Source organism: Salmo salar, chromosome ssa19 (genome assembly GCF_905237065.1).
Source record: "Salmo salar chromosome ssa19, Ssal_v3.1, whole genome shotgun sequence".
NCBI classification, from domain to species: domain Eukaryota; kingdom Metazoa; phylum Chordata; class Actinopteri; order Salmoniformes; family Salmonidae; genus Salmo; species Salmo salar.
Window position 1 is genome coordinate 27,828,573 of NC_059460.1, and position 19,836 is coordinate 27,848,408.

Genomic DNA, 19,836 nt, shown 5'->3' on the forward strand with positions numbered 1-19,836 from the left:
CACTATACTACAATACAGTAAGCTCCACTATACTACACTACAATACAGTAAGCTCCACTATACTACAATACAGTACGCTCCACTATAATATACTATACTACACTACAATACAGTAAGCTCCACTATACTACATTACACTGCAGTAAGCTCCACTATACTATACTACAATACAGTAAGCTCCACTATACAACACTACAATACAGTAAGCTCCACTATACTATACTACAATACAGTAAGCTCCACTATACTACACTACAATACAGTAAGCTCCACTATACTATACTACAATACAGTAAGCTCCACTATACAACACTACAATACAGTAAGCTCACTATACTATACTACAATACAGTAAGCTCCACTATACTACACTACAGTAAGCTCCACTATACTACACTACAGTAAGCTCCACTATACTACACTACAGTAAGCTCCACTATACAACACTACAATACAGTAAGCTCCACTATACTATACTACAATACAGTAAGCTCCACTATACTACACTACAATACAGTAAGCTCCACTATACTATACTACAATACAGTAAGCTCCACTATACAACACTACAATACAGTAAGCTCACTATACTATACTACAATACAGTAAGCTCCACTATACTACACTACAGTAAGCTCCACTATACTACACTACAGTAAGCTCCACTATACAACACTACAATACAGTAAGCTCCACTATACTATACTACAATACAGTAAGCTCCACTATACTACACTACAGTAAGCTCCACTATACAACACTACAATACAGTAAGCTCCACTATACTATACTACAATACAGTAAGCTCCACTATACTACATTACAGTAAGCTCCACTATACAGCACTACAATACAGTAAGCTCCACTATACTATACTACAATACAGTACGCTCCACTATACTACACTACAATACAGTAAGCTCCACTATAATATACTATACTACACTACAATACAGTAAGCTCCACTATAATATACTATACTACACTACAATACAGTAAGCTCCACTATACTACACTACAATACACTACACTTTTTCCTGACCATTTGACCTGACCCAGGAAAAACTAGGCCCTAAATATAGTCTGTAGCTGGGGCCTGGTCAGGGCACATGGACAGGAAAAACTCCTGTCCCTAGTGATGAGATATGAGGACAGACAGGGTTGAGGGCTGGCTGCCAACATAAATGAAAGGCCAACATAAAGTGCCGTTGCGCCACCACGAGCCAGAACAGCTTCAATGCACCTTGACATAGATTCTACAAGTGTCTGGAACTCTATTGGAGCGATGCGATACCATTCTTCTGTGAGAAATTCCATTCCATTGAGATCTGGTGACTGAGATAGCCATGGTATATGGTTTACATGCTCATCAAGCCATTCAGTGACTGTGGATGGTGGCATAGCCCCGTGGATGGGGGCAATGTCATCCTATGGGGTCATGACCCTAAGAATGATGGGATATTAATTGCTTAATTAACTCAGGAACCACACCTGTGTGGAAGCACATGCTTTTAATATACTTTGCGTCCCTCATTTACTTAAGTGTTTCCATTATATTGGCAGATTTTCGCATGATTGCTTTTCCACTGAGGGTTGTCACCGGTTTGTACCTGTGAGCTGTACAGTAACTTACCTGGGAAACCTCTACACACACACACACACACACACACACACACACACACACACACACACACACACACACACACACACACACACACACACACACACACACACACACACACACACACACACACACACACACACGCCTGGCAGAATTTCAAAGGGGTAGTCAGAGGGGAGCTTGCTGAGATTTGTCATCGTCCCGTGGGTGTAAGGCAGGCACAGCAGTGTGGAATCAAAGCCACGTTCCCAATCTGTTACATTCACACATGATCAAAGTGCTGCGGAATTCACAGGGATTCTCCTCAACTCCCTGGTCCACAGAGGGATGGGCTCCCTTTATCAACGCTCTCTATACACATACACACACACACACACACACACACACACACACACACACACACACACAGGCTATGAATGAGCTCAGAGGGAGTGTGTATGTCAGTGAACAGAGATGAGTCCCTCCTCCGCTGTTCTTGTCCGTATTGTAGTTCTCTGATGCCCCCTGCTGACTCTTTATAGGAATCACATCCATGTGACTGGCACGTCGTCCCAAATGGAAAGGCTCTGGGTCAAAAGTAGTGCACTATTTAGAATAGGGTGCCATTTGGTTGGGACGCACACTGGAAGTCAGTCTTACGGTGTACCAGGCTCCCGGAGGAACACAAACTCCAGTTGCCATTTCCTTTGAATACCTTCTGAGATTCTAACCAAACAAACTAGTCCCCGTTCAGTTGGAACAGTCAATAACAGCACGTAGTCACTGTTATCCACGTAGCCACCCAAACAAGCAAATCTTTCCCACCTAATCCTCAAATGTTGTTTGTCTGGAACGGAAGCGTGGGAAAATTGCTGCTCTGAACAAAATTCTGCCGCTGTGCCAGTTCCATTTGAAGCTGTCCTTGGCTGGTAGCCCCAGCGTTCTGTGTTATCTTGTCAGCACTCGTCATTTTTAAAGTGCATAGCATGTCATTAACATGTGTTTGTATTTTTGTGTGTTTTGCGCGCGTGTGTACAGAGGTCGCGGTCGGCATTCTCCCTGACCAGTGATGACTCCCCAGAGAAGGTCACTGAGGCACTAATGGGGGCAGGGGGCGGGGTACAGGACTACGCCTCTCTGAAGAAGGAGACGGCCAGGGCCTCCTCACTGCCCAGCTGGAAGAGTGTGGACCGCCTGGACAACTCCAGTAAGACAAACTGAAACACGGCTCCTTCATACAGTCTCACACACACACATTAGAGACAGAGGCACGTCCATGGCAGTCCTCCTGATAGTCAGACACATAACACTCTACACTCAACCCAGAGACATGTCCAAACTGTTACACGCAAAGACATGTCACTCATTTCACGTCTCTTATTTGTACAGTCAACTACAGTATGTTACATGCAACAGGACAATTCCATACCGCTTAGCTCACAGGAAGAATGCTGTGTTTGTCACACATGTAAAGTTTTTATATGTTTGTCTGTGCTTGTATGTTCAGGTGCGTCTTCGGTGTTGCAGAGCCCTGACGGGAACTGGATTGCGCTGCAGAGCTCTCAGTACTCCCGTCCCAGCCTGCTGGCCAAGAGAAAGTCGTTGGTGTTCAGCGTCCTGGAGAAAGAGTCTGGCGTGGTCTCGGCCTATGACGAGATGGGCTCTGATTCCGATCAGGAGAACGACGAGGGGGGCTGGGGGGTCCGCGCTCCGCCAGTTCCGGCGGAAACTCTCAGACGAGACGTACTACACGGACTCCCAACACGACCCGGAGTGGACGTACACCCCTGTCCACCTCCCGGTCACCTCGCCCTCCTCGGGCCAGTACACCAACACTGAGACCATCAACTCTGACTCAGAGTCCTCGTCGGTACCCTCCGCCCGCCCCCGCAAACCCCTCCATAACGTGATGAAAAAAAAAAGGTCCTAACTCGGACCCGCATCTTCATCCCCAGCAGGCTCAGTACCACCACCATCATCATCATCAACACCAGAACTTCCCCTCGTACCCGCTCCACCCGGAGGCGCTGGATGTGAACTTTAACCCCAAGGTGACTGGGGATAGTAGCGAGGCAGAGGACAGCATGCAGAGCGACCAGGTCAGGAGGTCTCGGAGACGCAGGAAGAACAAGAGGGAAGTGGCGGGGAACCAGGCCCACACACAGACACACACACAGCCCCTCTACGCACAATCTGTACAGGTGGGAGGACGACACTCACAAAGCCTTGAGGACGGTTTAACTTGCAATAACTGTGATATGTGGTTGTCTTACTTTAGTTGAATGCACTGACAGGAAGTCACTCTGCTGACAGTGTCTGCTAAATCAGGGTTTCCCAAACTCGGTCCTGGGGCCCCCACTAGGGTCCACGTTTTTTGCCCTAGCACTACACAGCTGATTCAAATAATCAAAGTTGGTTATTTGAATCAGCTGTGTAGTGATACGGCTACGGCAAAAACGTGCGCAGGAAAACCCTGTGCTAAATTACTCAAAATTACTCAAATGTGAAGATATGGAGCGTGTAACAGCTACACCAATCTTGTTCTCTACACCAATCTTTACTCCACCACATTCTAGTTGTTATAAATGTCTGAAAAAATGTGTAAAGTCATTGGTCAACCCTCGTAAGACCATTGAGAAACATTACCACAACACTATGTGGCACTACAACACTATCATAAAGAAAGAAATACGCTTTAAGGTCTCTCTCCCTAATACTCTCTTTATTCTCTCTCTTTCTCTCTCTTGCTCTCTCTCTCTTCCGCGCTCTGTCTCTGTCTCTGTCACTCTCTTTCTCTCTCCATCCTTAGGAGAACAGTTTCCTGCTGAACGGCCTGTTGAAGAGGGGCATGAGTGAGGAGATGGCCGCCCCTGATGTGGTGCCCATCCCCAAAGCCTCCTCTGAGGCCATGACCCCCGAGGACCAGGACACTGTGGGCCCTAACTCTGCGGCCCGTAACCCCATGACCCCTGACCCCCTGTCCACCAGCAGCACTGGGCCCGGCTCTGGAGACACACTGGAGCAGAAGTTCAGCTCCAAACTGAGCCAGCTGGTTGGACGAGCCAACAGCAAAGAAGTAGTGAGCTCATCCGAGGACGAGCCAATCAAAAGTCCTGGAGGGAGAGACCGAGAAAGTGACAGACCGAAAGAGAAGCTGAGGCAGAATGCGAGAGAAGGAGATCGGCAGAGACAGAGTGAGAGACCGAGAGACAGACCGAGCAGTAAAAGTCAGGATGGGGCGAAGAGAGAGACAATCGAGTCAGTGAAAGGGCCGGAACTGGAAAATAGGGAGAGACTAACGGAAAGGCCGACATTAAGAGAGGAGGAGAGAGTGAAGGAGAGGAGGTTGGGGAGAGGAGGAAAGAGTTTGGAAGAGAAAGTAGATGACAGAGAAGAGAAGAGAGTGGAGAAGAACAGGCAAAGTAAGAGACCACAGAGAAAAGAGGTGGACAGAAAGACCGAGAAAAAGGGGGAACAAGTGGAAGACCAAAATGAAAAGTCCGGATCCACGCCCATCTCGCTTGTTATTACCCCATCTGTCCAGGAGGGGGTGCTGTGTGACGGACAGGTGAGCAGAGAGAGGCAGAACAGGAACTCATTGTTTCATATTTCACTTTAACCATAGAGTTGGATAGAGGGATGAAATTTGGAGATATGTATACAAGGATAGGGATACTTGGCCCAAAGCCTGTTTTACCATGGGTTAAGATAGATGAGCTCTCTAGTACATCTATGGCTTTAGCCTACCATCAATGTCCTGTTTGTCCTCACCTAAACACAGCAGGGGGCTACCCTTAGTTATCTTTCAATCTGATCTTAGACTGTCTCTGTATCGTACTCCTACGTCTCATTTCTCTCATTCACTCCTTTATTTCCCCTGCCTTTCTTCTGTCTGTACCTTCTACTCATCCCTAACCTCTTTCTCCCATCTCGCCTACCTCTTCTCAACTCTTCTCATCTATATTTTGCTGTGCCATCCATGTCCCACCTCTCTCCTTCTCCCTTTCTCCTGTCTGTCTCTCCGTCCGTCCGTCCGTCCGTCCGTCCATGCGTGTCTGTCTTGTCTGTCAGGAGGGGCAGAATTGGCTGGAACTACAGCAGAGGCTACAGTTGCTCTCCTCTCTCTTACAGCAGGTGAGATCTACTGTCTCTATAACACAGGCCCCGGTCAGGACATCACAGACCCACACACACACACACACACACACACACACACACACACACACACACACACACACACACACACACATATATAGACCTTCTATGCAACATGAGTCATGACTAACAGTCCCAAACTTAACATTCACATGATACAACACCAAAACTATCAAATTACTGTGATGGACGTAGACAGCACACACGAACACACACACACAGCCATGCACACGTGCACCTATCTGATGATTCCTCCTTTTACAATGCTTACTCACACACACTGTCACAAGTAAGGCATCATTAAGTGAGACATGGTTGTTTTGTCAGGGACCATAATGGTATTAGTCACTCTCTCTCTCTCTCTGCTCTACTTCAGTTGTCTGTGTCCCAAATAGCACCCTATTCCTTATGTAAGTGCGCTAAATGTAGGGTATAGGGTACCATTTGTGACGCCAATTTGTTCTTATCTAGATGTGGCCTATTTTAGGGACTTCTGGACACTTCTAAATGTTATTCAAAGCCGCTAAGGATAGATGGGGAGTGAAATAACTGAGTGAAAAGCTGATGGTGCTGGATTGAATTCAGACCTACGAAGCCGATTGCATTAGCCAATATACGTGTTTCCTTTCTAGTGCTTTTCTCTTTTATTCTTCCTTCAATACATTTTAGGCATTTGTAAAGGGCAGAGGCTGGGGTATGAATGGCAGTTACATAAAAGGTGTGAAACCACCAGTGGTGTAAAGTACTTAAGTATAAATACTTTAAAGTACTAATAAGTATTTTTGGGGGGTATCTGTATTTTACCTTTGATATTTTTTACTTTTACTCCACTACATTTGTAAAGAAAATATTGACATTTTACTCCATACATTTTACCTGACATCCAAAATGTACTCGTTACATTTCGAAGGCTCAGGCAGGACAGCAATATGGTCCAATTCACGCACCTATCAATATAACGTGTTGTCATTCCTACTGCCTCTGATCTGGCGCTCACTGAACACAAATGCTGTGTTTGTAAATTATGTCTGAGTCTTGGGGTGTGCCCCTGTCTGTCCGTAAATGTACAAAAACAAGAAAATCGTTTTGTCTATTTTGTTTAATATAAGGAATTTGATGTATAGCATTTACTTTCATTTATTATTTTTACTCAAGTATGACAATTTAGTACTTTTTCCACCACTGTACTTAAGTATATTTAAAACCAGATACTGTTAGACCTTTGCTCAAGTAGTATTTTACTGGGTGACTTTCACTTTTACGTGAGTCATTTTCTATTAAGATATCTTTTACTTGAGTACTTTTTCCACCACTGGAAACCACAGCTCTCCATTTGAGGTACAGTATGTCAAGAGATAAATATGGATGGATTTATATACCATGGTATCCCACACACTACTAAAAGGCTTCTCTGCAATGGGGTGCTCATCTGGGTAAAGTCATGTCCATTTGTATTCCTAAAGATTAAAAGTGACAGCATCTTCTTCCACAAATGACCGCAACGAGAACGTTTTAAAATCATGTTGCTCGTGTTTATATTTTAAAAAAAGCTGACATATTCATTTTGTATAAATAAGAGCATCATGAATTTAAAAACTTTGCTGTTGCGGCCATTTGTGGAAGTTGCTGTCACCTTTCCTCTTTTGGAATAACAAGGACACTGAAGTATATCTGCACAACTCTCCACTTGTTTGAGATATGACTAAGTGTCAAAAGTATAGATCTGCGGCATGTTCATAAAGCCCCAGTGGAACACGTGTGAAACTTACTCCTCAGCTGTAAGTTTCCAGCTTGCTTCGCTTCATTAACTTGCTCTTGAGGTGGCACGGTCGACTGAGACGCTTGCAGGAGCACGGTCACGTGTGTTTTGAGGCAGAGGTCACGAGTTTGCACCAGGTATGGGCCCAAATTGGGAGGAAATGTTACTCGCTGATAAGCAAGCAGCGTCGACGTCCTTTGCACAAGCACACGCTGCATGGTATCTCAGGAATGCGAGTGTGGATGGACTTTCTAAAGTGCTTTCTAAACACAAATGTCGCAGTAGGAAATGGAGCCATGTGGTAATGATGTCTCTTTGTAATGGGGGTGATGGCCAAGACTCTCACTCCGGCTCCCATTCTCCATTTACCTACTCAGTCAGTACCGTAACTCTTTGCTCTCCAAGTCACTGCCGAGTGTTCAGAAGGAGCCGTCTCTCATCTCGTCTCATCTCCGACTCAAGTGCCACCCACTAACACCCCCTAACACCCACACTGTACCTTTCCTTTCAAAGCCCATACACGTCGCTAGCCAGCTAACGCGTCTTAGAGAGAGAGAAAGCGGGTGGATCAATGCACTCATTAGTCCCACAGATCAAAGCTTCAAGCCAACGATTAGCTCAATATTGAATTACATCTATCTCTCTCCTCTCTCTTCCCTCTCTCCTTGTCATCTTTTCAGATGTACCGTTCTTGTTTGTACTGTACAGTTGGAGTGTGGCTTGTTATGTCGTGTAGGTTCAAGCCGAGACTGCACTTTCATTTGCCTCATGTTAGGTCCACTGTCAATGTAACGAGTACATTTTGGATGTCAGGTAAAATGTATGGAGTAAAATGTCAATATTTTCTTTACAAATGTAGTGGAGTAAAAGTAAAAATATCAAAGGTAAAGTGACCTCTATAACTTAAACCTATTAAATAGCGGAATCTTCTAACAGAAAAGGTCAACAGCTCTCCTCCTCTTCCACCCGAAACCTCACTCTTCTTCCTCACACTGTTTTTCCTCCCACCTGATCGCTCCGTGCAGGTCGAGCGTGAGTCGTGATGTGTGTCTGTGTGTGTGTTGATTGGAGGTGTAAAAGCTGACTTCGTCTGTCATTGTCATTGAGGACCATGCTGTAAACATCTCATTCGGACCCTCCTCTTCACTGTTTGATATATGTTTTTTACTCACTAATGGTAGTCATCTTTGTGCCTATGACTCGTATCTCTGTGTGTGTTGAACAGAAGTACTCGGCCGCATCTCTGTGCAGTATCACCACAGAGGTCCTGAAGGTGCTCAACGCTACCGAGGAGCTGATTGGTGAGGCGGGGGGCGATAGCGTCACTCCCTCAGAGTGCATGAGCGCGTCTGAATCCTTCTCCAGCAGCTTAGAGACCAGGGAGCTGGACCAGAAACTCACAAAGATGGAGGAAAACGTAAGAACCACAGCCTACAGTTGAAGTCAGAAGTTTACATACACCTTAGCCAAATACATTTAAACTCAGTATTTCACAATTCCTGACATTTAATCCTAGTAAAAATTCCCTGTCTTAGGTCATTTAGGATCACCACTTTATTTTAAGAATGTGAAATGTCAGAACAATAGAGGAGAAAATGATTTATTTCAGCTTTTATCTCTTTCATCACATTCCCAGTGGGTCAGAAGTTTACGTACACTCAATTAGTACACTGCTTAAAAAAATAAAGGGAACACTTAAACAACACAATGTAACTCCAAGTCAATCACACTTCTGTGAAATCAAACTGTCCACTTAGGAAGCAACACTGATTGACAATAAATTTCACATGCTGTTGTGCAAATGGAACAGGTGGAAATTATAGGCAATTAGCAAGACACCCCCAATAAAGGAGTGGTTCTGCAGGTGGTGACCACAGACCACTTCTCAGTTCCTATGCTTCCTGGCTGATGTTTTGGTCACTTTTGAATGCTGGCGGTGCTTTCACTCTAGTGGTAGCATAAGACAGAGTCTACAACCCACAGAAGTGGCTCAGGTAGTGCAGCTCATCCAGGATGGCACATCAATGCGAGCTGTGGCAAGAAGGTTTGCTGTGTCTGTCAGCGTAGTGTCCAGAGCATGGAGGCGCTACCAGGAGACAGGCCAGTACATCAGGAGACGGGGAGGAGGCCGTAGGAGGGCAACAACCCAGCAGCAGGACCGCTACCTCCACCTTTGTGCAAGGAGGAGCAGGAGGAGCACTGCCAGAGCCCTGCAAAATGACCTCCAGCAGGCCACAAATGTGCATGTATCTGCTCAAACGGTCAGAAACAGACTCCATGAGGATGGTATGAGGGCCCGACGTCCACAGGTGGGGGTTGTGCTTACAGCCCAACACCGTGCAGGACATTTGGCATTTGCCAGAGAACACCAAGATTGGCAAATTCGCCACTGGCGCCCTGTGCTCTTCACAGATGAAAGCAGGTTCACACTGAGCACATGTGACAGAGGCGACAGAGTCTGGAGACGCCGTGGAGATCGTTCTGCTGCCTGCAACATCCTCCAGCATGACCGGTTTGGCGGTGGGTCAGTCATGGTGTGGGGTGGCATTTCTTTGGGGGGCCGCACAGCCCTCCATGTGCTCGCCAGAGGTAGCCTGACTGCCATTAGGTACCGAGATGAGATCCTCAGACCCCTTGTGAGACCATATGCAGGTGCGGTTGGCCCTGGGTTCCTCCTAATGCAAGACAATGCTAGACCTCATGTGGCTGGAGTGTGTCAGTAGTTCCTGCAAGAGGAAGGCATTGATGCTATGGACTGGCCCGCCCGTTCCCCAGACCTGAATCCAATTGAGCACATCTGGGACATCATGTCTCGCTCCATCCACCAACGCCACGTTGCACCACAAACTGTCCAGGAGTTGGCGGATGCTTTAGTCCAGGTCTGGGAGGAGATCCCTCAGGAGACCATCCGCCACCTCATACAGGCACGTGGAGGCCACACACACTACTGAGCCTCATTTTGACTTGTTTTAAGGACATTACATCAAAGTTGGATCAGCCTGTAGTGTGGTTTTCCACTTTAATTTTGAGTGTGACTCCAAATCCAGACCTCCATGGGTTGATAAATTGGATTTCCATTGATTATTTTTGTGTGATTTTGTTGTCAGCACATTCAACTATGTAAAGAAAAAAGTATTTAATAAGATTATTTCATTCATTTAGATCTAGGATGTGTTATTTTAGTGTTCCCTTTATTTTTTTGAGCAGTGTATTTGGTAGCATTTCCTTTAAATTGTTTAACTTGGGTCAAATGTTTCGGGTAGCCTTCCACAAGCTTCCCGCAATAAGTTGGGTGAATTTTGGCCCATTCTACCTGACAGAGCAAGTGTAACTGAGTCAGGTTTGTAGGCCTCCTTGCTCGCACACACTTTTTCAGTTCTGCCCACACATTTTCTATAGGATTGAGGTTAGGGCTTTGTGATGGCCACTCCAAATACCTTGACTTTGTTGTCCTTAAGCCATTTTGCCACAACTTTGGAAGTATGCTTGGGGTCGTTGTCCATTTGGAAGACCCATTTGCAACCAAGCTTTAACTTCCTGACTGATGTCTTGAGATGTTGCTTCAATATATCCACAGAATTTTCATCCCTCATGATGCCATCTATTTTGTGAAGTGCACCAGTCGCTCCTGCAGCAAAGCACCCCCACAACATGATGTTGCCACCCCCGTGCTTCACGGTTGGGATGGTGTTCTTCGGCTTGCAAGCCTCCCCCTTTTTCCTCCAAACATAACGATGGTCATTATGTCCAAACAGTTCTATTTTTGTTTCATCAGACCAGAGGACATTTCTCCAAAAGTATGATCTTTGTCCCCATGTGCAGTTGCAAACTGTCTGGCTTTTTTATAGCAGTTTTGGAGCAGTGACTTCTTCCTTGCTGAGTGGCCTTTCAGGTTATGTTGATATAGTACTTGTTTTACTGTGAATATAGATACTTGTGCACCTGTTTCCTCCGGCATCTTCACAAGGTCATTTGCTGTTATTTTGGGATTGATTTGCACTTTTCGCACCAAATACGTTCATCTCTAGGAGACAGAACGCGTCTCCTTCCTGAGCGGTATGACGGCTGCATGGTGTTTATACTTGCGTACGGCATTTGAAAATTGCTTCCAAGGATGTCTGGAGGTCTACAATTTTTTTCTGAGGTCTTGGCTGATTTCTTTTGATTTTCCTATGATGTCAAGCAAAGACGCACTGAGTTTGAAGGTAGGCCTTGAAATACATCCACAGGTACACCTCCAATTGACACAAATGATGTCAATTAGCCTATCAGAAGCTTCTATAGCCATGACATCATTTTCTGGAATTTTCCAAGCTGTTTAAAGGCACAGTCAATTTAGTGTATGTAAACTTCTGACCCACTGGAATTATGATACAGTGAATTATAAGTGAAATAATCTGTCTTTTGTTGGAAAAATGACTTGTGTCATGTACAAAGTATATGTCCTTACCGACTTGCCAAAACTATAGTTTGTTAACAAGACATTTGTGGCGTTGTTGAAAAACGACTTTTAATGACTCCAACCTAAGTGTATGTAAACTTCCAACTTCAACTCTACATACATCTGAATGTTGGTGGTTGTCACTATCTGGCCACTCTAGAAAGGACCAAAGTGCAGCGCTTTGTAAACCCAAAACATAATCCTTACCCTAACCTGAACCATAACCCTCGATCAAAAGAATTGATAACCTATGTGTACTTGTCCATTGGAAGTCACCATCTGAGCCACTTTTGTCCATCTTAGCATGACCATATAGTGACTACAACCTGTATTATTTAATGTAGAGGCTAAGCAAGACAAGCCCTAGGATAGAGCCCTGTGGGATCCCAACATTGTTATGCTCAGCACCTGTGCCCATTGAGCTCTTCTGTAACATGTGACTTGTACCTGCAGGTGTACCTGGCTGCGGGGGCGGTGTACGGCCTGGAGGGGGCACTGGGGGACCTGGAGGAGGTGGCCCGGGACATCAGCAGTGACACCTCAGACAGAGAGCTGGCCTTCCTGGAGGACCAGGTGGCCACTGCCGCCACCCAGGTGCAGCAGTCTGAGCTTCAGGTAGGGGGTCCATTCATATCCAAACGCCCAGTTGTTTCATTGGCTGTGTTCCATGCTGATTACATTGCAGATGAATGTCAGATTTCACAGCACTTGTGTAGGTGTGACATATGAGCCAATCAAATAATATTTTGTCATATACAGTATCCTGTATGTTTAAGGTATTTTCTGAATTTATTGAGCAAAAAGAGAGAGTGGATGAAGGGAAGTTGGTTGGCATGTGCCCTGGACGCTGTGTCTTAGACCACTAGATCACCCTAGGCTTTCAACCAGATGTTATGATAGAGCAATTTGATGCCCAACTGTGCAGTCGATGACGTGGCACGTCTACAGTGTGGTCGGCCTGGAACGCGACCAAGGTCTGATGGTCCTGTTAGAACGCAGGCTTAAATGTGGAGACTGGAGAGAGTGTGAAGGATATGTAATTATATTCCACTGGTGTCTTCTAAATTGTCCTTCAGTAGCAAAGTGAATTGAAGTGATCTGCTTGCCTGAGCCTTGATCTACACTACATGTACAGCAAATATAGTTTTACTTCAGGTCTGATATCCTATTTCTGAATTGTTTTTCGTCTTTTCCCTCCAGATATCAGACATCGAGGTGAGGATATTATCTTTAAAAACAGCTGGACTGAACGTCACCGCCTGCAATCGTTTCTCCAAGTTCCCCAAGCCAAAACCTAAGGTAGTATTTTTCCACCTTACAATTCTTACACACATACACAGCCTAATGGCCACTGTACTCATATACTGTTTCTCTGCAGCCTCAAACCCTCAATACGTCACGTCAACAGAGGAGAAAGCTACCTGCCCCTCCAGCCAAAGGTAAAGGACTTGTTGAAATGCTCACAAAGAAAACCTGGTTTGCTTCTGAACAATTTGTTTAGTTCTATTTAATCTATTGACGCCTCCATTTCCATTTCCTACTTTTGTTTAATTAAGTTTATAGGGTTGACTCCCCTTGTTGATTGAAAAAGTACCAGGGCGCAAAATGACCCAAACGTTGTCACTTCATAAAATCTCAAATCTTTCAGACTGTGTAATGTCACACTGTCTCAAGGAGCAAGTTTTGCCTTTTAACAGTCGTAAAACACACACACCCTCTTAATGCGTTCATGTGTGTTTTACATCGATCTTGGCTCACATCACTGTGGCAACACAATGTTGTCCGCTCCGCAGAGTAATGCACCCTTTTTAGTGTGTGGATGTTGGATTGGGGGGGAAAAAAACTTGTATTCACACTTGGAAGGCTAACATCACACATTTGGATCTAAAGGAAAAGATTGAATGGACGCCAGACTAAATGCACCAGCTAGAGAGGGAAGAAAGAGAAAGGTTCCATTAGGAAAGAGAGACAGAGCACAGAGAATCAGAGACGAATCGGACTGCTGCGTCATCAACCAATGGGACACACTCCTTTTCATGTTAGTAATTATTTCATTAATTATTAATGGTGGTTTTGTTTCTGTTTGGCGCCATCAAGCAGCCTCACTGTGTCAGTGATTCACTCTGTTTTTAGCTTTAGTCTCAAAGAAAAGCACAACACAACAGAGGCAAGATCAAAGAAGAAGTCTCATAGTCATATAGTGTTGATTTCAGAAAGAGATCGACAGAGCGTCTTTTAAAGAGATCGTCGTTAGATTAGAGCTGATGTAAGTATTCTTTCAGGAAGGGATGCATGTTTTACTGTTTCTCTCTCTGTCTGGGGGAACTTCTGAATTTCATGCCCAATTCTGATTAAATACGACCAAATAGTGTAACAAAAACTTAAAGGACACCTGCTCTTTCCTTTCCATAGACTGACCAGGTGAAAAGCTACGATCCCTTATTGATGTCACTTGCTAAATCCACTTCAATCAGTGTAGATGAAGGGGAGGACACAAGTTAGTTAAAGAAGGAGACAATTATCTTGAGACAATTGAGACATGGATTGTGTATGTGTGCCATTTACAGGATGACTGGGCAAGGCAAAATATTTAGGTGTCTTTGAACAGGGTATGGTAGTAGGTGCCTGGCGCACTGGTTTGTGTCAAGAATTGCAATGCTGCTGGGTTTTTCACACTCAACAGTTTCCCAGGTGTATCATGAATGGTCCACCAACCAAAGGATATCCAGCCAACTTGACACCACTGTGGGAAGCATTGGAGTCAACATGGCCAGCATCCGTGTGGAACGCTTTAGACACCTTGTAGAATCCATGCACCGACGAATTGAGGCTGTTCTGAGGGCAAAGGATGGGGGGATGCAATATTAGGACGGTGTTCTTAATGTTTGGTGCACTCAGTGTATATGCAATGTAAACTACATTTACGTTTTACTATGTAATAGCTTCATTTGTCATTTTGACTATTGAATACTTTCCTTACCTAAATAGCTCAAGTATATGTCTATATGTATTTGCTGGTCTTCTTCCAGATAAGGAGTCTGAGCAGCAGGTGAGAGCACTTCAGCCGTAGTGACATACCGACAGCACAAAAAGTCCCTCGAGGGCACCCCAGCACCCGTGGACCCCCGCGGGGCCTCTCCAATCCAGTGCCTTGATCCAGCGTCCGCTTCGGGCTACGCAGGGACTAACACCTGCCCTGTGCACCCAACCCAGCGTTCTCCTCAGCCAGGCACTTCCCCATCCTGTCACCCCCTAAAAACAACCCATACCCTGCCTCCCCAGGCCAGAATTGACCCAACTCCTGTCCCATCCTACTCCATCCGCCCCCCCTGGGCCTCACTCACTGTAACCACCACACCACGACACCCATAACGTGGTGGGTTGATAGACGGCGTGTCTCTGCCTTAAAATCAGCATACGAACACTCCTCACCGAGACAACTCACTGTCTTACTATCAAAAGAAGACGTCATTTCAGAGTCATTGTAGTACAGAAAATAAAAAAACCTCTGTCAGTCTTTTTTTCTAACTGTTTGCAAGAGTGTTGTAGGTGTTTGAACTAATGTACAATGAAGATGTGAAAAAAACACGTGAAATACTTCTGTGGTATGTGTCCCTATAGAGGCAAAACCTTGTTTTATACTACCGTTTTACTTTCTCTCACCGATGAAATGTCTTGATGAATTGTAGAGCAAAAGTAATCATTTCCCTGAAACTAGCAAATAACAATCCTCATTCACTAAGATATGGTCTGATGTTTTTCAAATTTTACAAAAGAAGATTACTTGAAAAAACATCTGGTGTCCTCTCCTGTTCCTTAATTAAGAATTGTCGTTAAGGTAACAAGTGAACACACCTCAACCTTTTGAAGGTGATTTTGTGATTACCTAATTACTCTCGTGCTTAGTTACCATATTTGGAGAAAGTTTTTGCTATATTGGTAGTAATGTAATGAAATATTTACATTTAATTGCATTTACAAATAATGAAGCATTTATCACACAAGTAGGCTACCTATCTGTAAAGCATTTGTGAACCCAAAGAAGCCATTAATTGATGAAATGAACACGTGTTTCTTACCAGATAAAAACACCTGTGTATGAAATTGTCACCATTCTAAGCCGTTAGTTGTTGTTATTTTTATATTTCATTTATTTCTGCTTTGTGGCCTTTATTTGACATAGATCCTGATTTGTCACCTGTGCTCTATGGCTCCAGTAATTGTACATTGCGTTAAATATCTTGTAAAGATTTATACATAATGAAGTTTAATGGGCTGTATGACAAAATGCCATGAAAACCATGATTTTATTACAAGCAATTGATTTTTTTTTTACTTTTCAAGATTGTTATCATTTTCACTAAAACAAAGTGAGCGGAAAATGGTGTAAGCTTTCTCCCCTTCTGAAAGCTTTTCTCATCAGTTATGTCTGAAAGCGTGTCATGTTTCCGTCTTCAAAGTGCTTTACATGTATGGCTGCATTAATTGTCTAAAAACGTGTGATTTTTAAAGTTGCTAATGGTATTCATATTCATGATAAAATGGGAGATGCTATAAATAGTAGTTGATGCAGTGTGTGACATTACTCCAAAGAGTCTTGAGTGCTCTGCCTGTTTTTATCAAGCGTCTCATTGTAGGAGTACTGATCTAGGATCAGATCTTCCCTGTCCATGTAACTGAATTCATTGTGATCTTCAAATACAGGCCTTGCTCTTTATATTGAGAAAGTCAGAAAGTATTAATATAGAGGATATGAAATACAAGGTTGCGTAGGGTTTCTGTTCGTATCTACTGCTCGGTAATGACAGGTAAAATAGTATGACGTTTGCTTTGGTCCATGGTGTTATGTGCAGCCTTTTTTCAGGTCACACATAACACCCTGGACCAGAACTAGTATAAAGTGTCATCTAGTTGTCCTTTGATAACAGGTTATTCCCATACCTCTGGACTGCTGGGACTTCTGTTGTTTTTAGATGATATTTGATTCTATTAGGTTCTATTTGAACACTGTCCACTGGTGAGTCCATCTATTCATCCTATGATCGCATTTTGCAGGTTTTGCAGATCGTTCCTGTATGTTGTCGTTGTTCCTGGAGATGTGTTGTGTATAAACGCATGTTAAATAGATGTACAAAATTCTCATGAGAAGCACAGCCAAGGGGTTCATTATTATCAATGTCCTGTATTTTTATATTGTAAAAAAAAAAAAGTGATCTCACCTCAGAATTTGTTTATATATATATATATATATATATATATATATATATATGTATATATATGTATATATATATATGTATATATATATGTATGTATGTGTATATATATATATATATATATATATGTATGTATATGTGTAAAAAATGGATATGACATATAAGATATAATTGCCCAATTATAAACTTGATCCTTCTGTGTTGTCTGTGGGAGATCTAGCTGCCATCATGACTGAATGACTGCAGTGAAGTTCACTATGCACAGCTTTGATGGACTATTCACTCATGTGCAATCGTTTGTTGCAATCCATATCATGTGTTGGGGAAAGCAAAAGAAGCAAAAAATGTATTCTCTCTGTGCCAAATTGCTCTGAATGAGAAAAAGTGTAATACTAAATGAATAAAAGTTTGCATACCTGAATGATCTCTGGAGTTTCCTGTCATTTCTAACCTTTGGGAATTAATAAAGTATTACTTATCTTATGTTAGAAAGAAAATCCCTTTATCAGCAATATTCATACCTATTTACCTCATGGTAAAAAAAAAATACGAATCCGCTAATTCGCAGAAAGATTCATATCGGAATTTGAGCATCTTTTCATTTCTGTTGATTTACGTTCTGATTTTCATTAAACAATAATCGGTAACAGCACCAATCTACCAAAAACATAGTTAGAGACATCTTCATTTATTAATCAATATAGATTGCATTTCTCAGTATGTACAGAATACAACTTATTTTTTGGGTCAGCCAGTTTAGAGGTCCTTTCGACTAAGACATAGGCTTGAGAGAACCTTGAGAAGAAGAAAGACAGGAAGGAAGAAAGAAAATGAGAAAGAGACTGAGAAAGGGGGACAATCCTTGATTAAATAAAAAAAAGACACTTTCACAGACACAGACGGTGGGTGGCGAGCATGTTGTCACGGTAACCAGTCGGCGTCCTCCCCTCCCAGTGTCTTCCCGAGGCTCTCCTGGTTCCTGATGGTGTTGAGGAGAAGCTCCAGGGTGTTTATCACATATTCAGGGTGTCTGAGCCCACCGCTGCCCCCTCCTCTGCTCTGCCTCTTCCCAAAGCGCCCGATGGGCCTCACCCCACGCCCCACGTACCACAATGGATCTATCTCTGGACCTGTCAAAGAAAAGACGCGGGATGAGTGGAAGCAATATATATATATATTCAAACCTTAAGTTGATGCTTCCACTCATCCCGCACACAGTATATATACACACACAGTATATACATGCATGTGCTCGCAATCACAGACAGACAGAAACACACACACTCAAACTCTCTGACAAGCACACACAAATGCCTGTCCACAAAGTAGCCTACATAGTTATGTTATGCCTAAACAGTATGTCACATTTGATAGTCAGACCTAATAACCCTTCATATTGCTGTTCCATAACTAGTAGTAATGTTGTAAAGGACACAATGTTTTGGTATTGGTATGAGCACTAATGTGGTATGAACAATAACACGGTATAAACAATAACGTGATATGAACAATAACCCGGTACGAACAATAATGTGGTATGAACAATAACGTGATATGAACAATAACGTGATATGAACAATAACGTGGTATGAACAATAACGTGGTATGAACAATAACGTGATATCAACAATAACCCGGTACGAACAATAACCTGATGTGAACAATAACGTGGTATGAACAATAATGTGGTATGAACAATAATGTGATATGAACAATAACGTGATATGAACAATTACCCGGTATGAACAATAACCCGGTATGAACAATAACGTGATATGAACAATAATGTGGTATGAACAATAACGTGATATGAACAATAACCCGGTATGAACAATAACGTGGTATGAACAATAACATGGAAAGAACATTAACGTGATATGAACAATAACGCGGTATGAACAATAACGTGATATGAACAATAACGTGATATGAACAATAACGTGATATGAACAATAATGTGGTATGAACAATAACGCGGTATGAACAATAACATGATATGAACAATAACGTGATATGAACAATAATGTGGTATGAACAATAACGTGATATGAACAATAACGTGATATGAACAATAATGTGGTATGAACAATAACGCGGTATGAACAATAACGTGATATGAACAATAACGTGATATGAACAATAACGTGATATGAACAATAATGTGGTATGAACAATAACGCGGTATGAACAATAACATGATATGAACAATAACGTGATATGAACAATAATGTGGTATGAACAATAACGTGATATGAACAATAACGTGATATGAACAATAATGTGGTATGAACAATAACGTGATATGAACAATAACGTGATATGAACAATAATGTGGTATGAACAATAACGCGGTATGAACAATAACATGATATGAACAATAACGTGATATGAACAATAATGTGGTATGAACAATAACGTGATATGAACAAAACGTGGTATGAACAATAATGTGGTATGAACAATAATGTGGTATGAACAATAACGTGATATGAACAATAACGTGGTGTGAACAATAACGTGGTATGAACAATAACATGTATAAACAATAAAGTGATATGGTATGAACAATACTATTTAGGCTACAAACGATATCCTGGTATGAACAATACCATTTAGGCTATGAACAATAACCTGGTATGAACAATACCATTTAGGCTATGAACAATAA

The 19,836-nt window shown here is 43.0% G+C and overlaps 1 pseudogene; it reads left to right on the top strand.

The window, feature by feature from the left end:
• The window catches only part of LOC106578646 (rab effector MyRIP-like), a 63,344-nt pseudogene extending 46,160 nt beyond the window's left edge, over positions 1 to 17,184 (top strand).
• Positions 17,185 to 19,836: the final 2,652 nt, after the last annotated feature.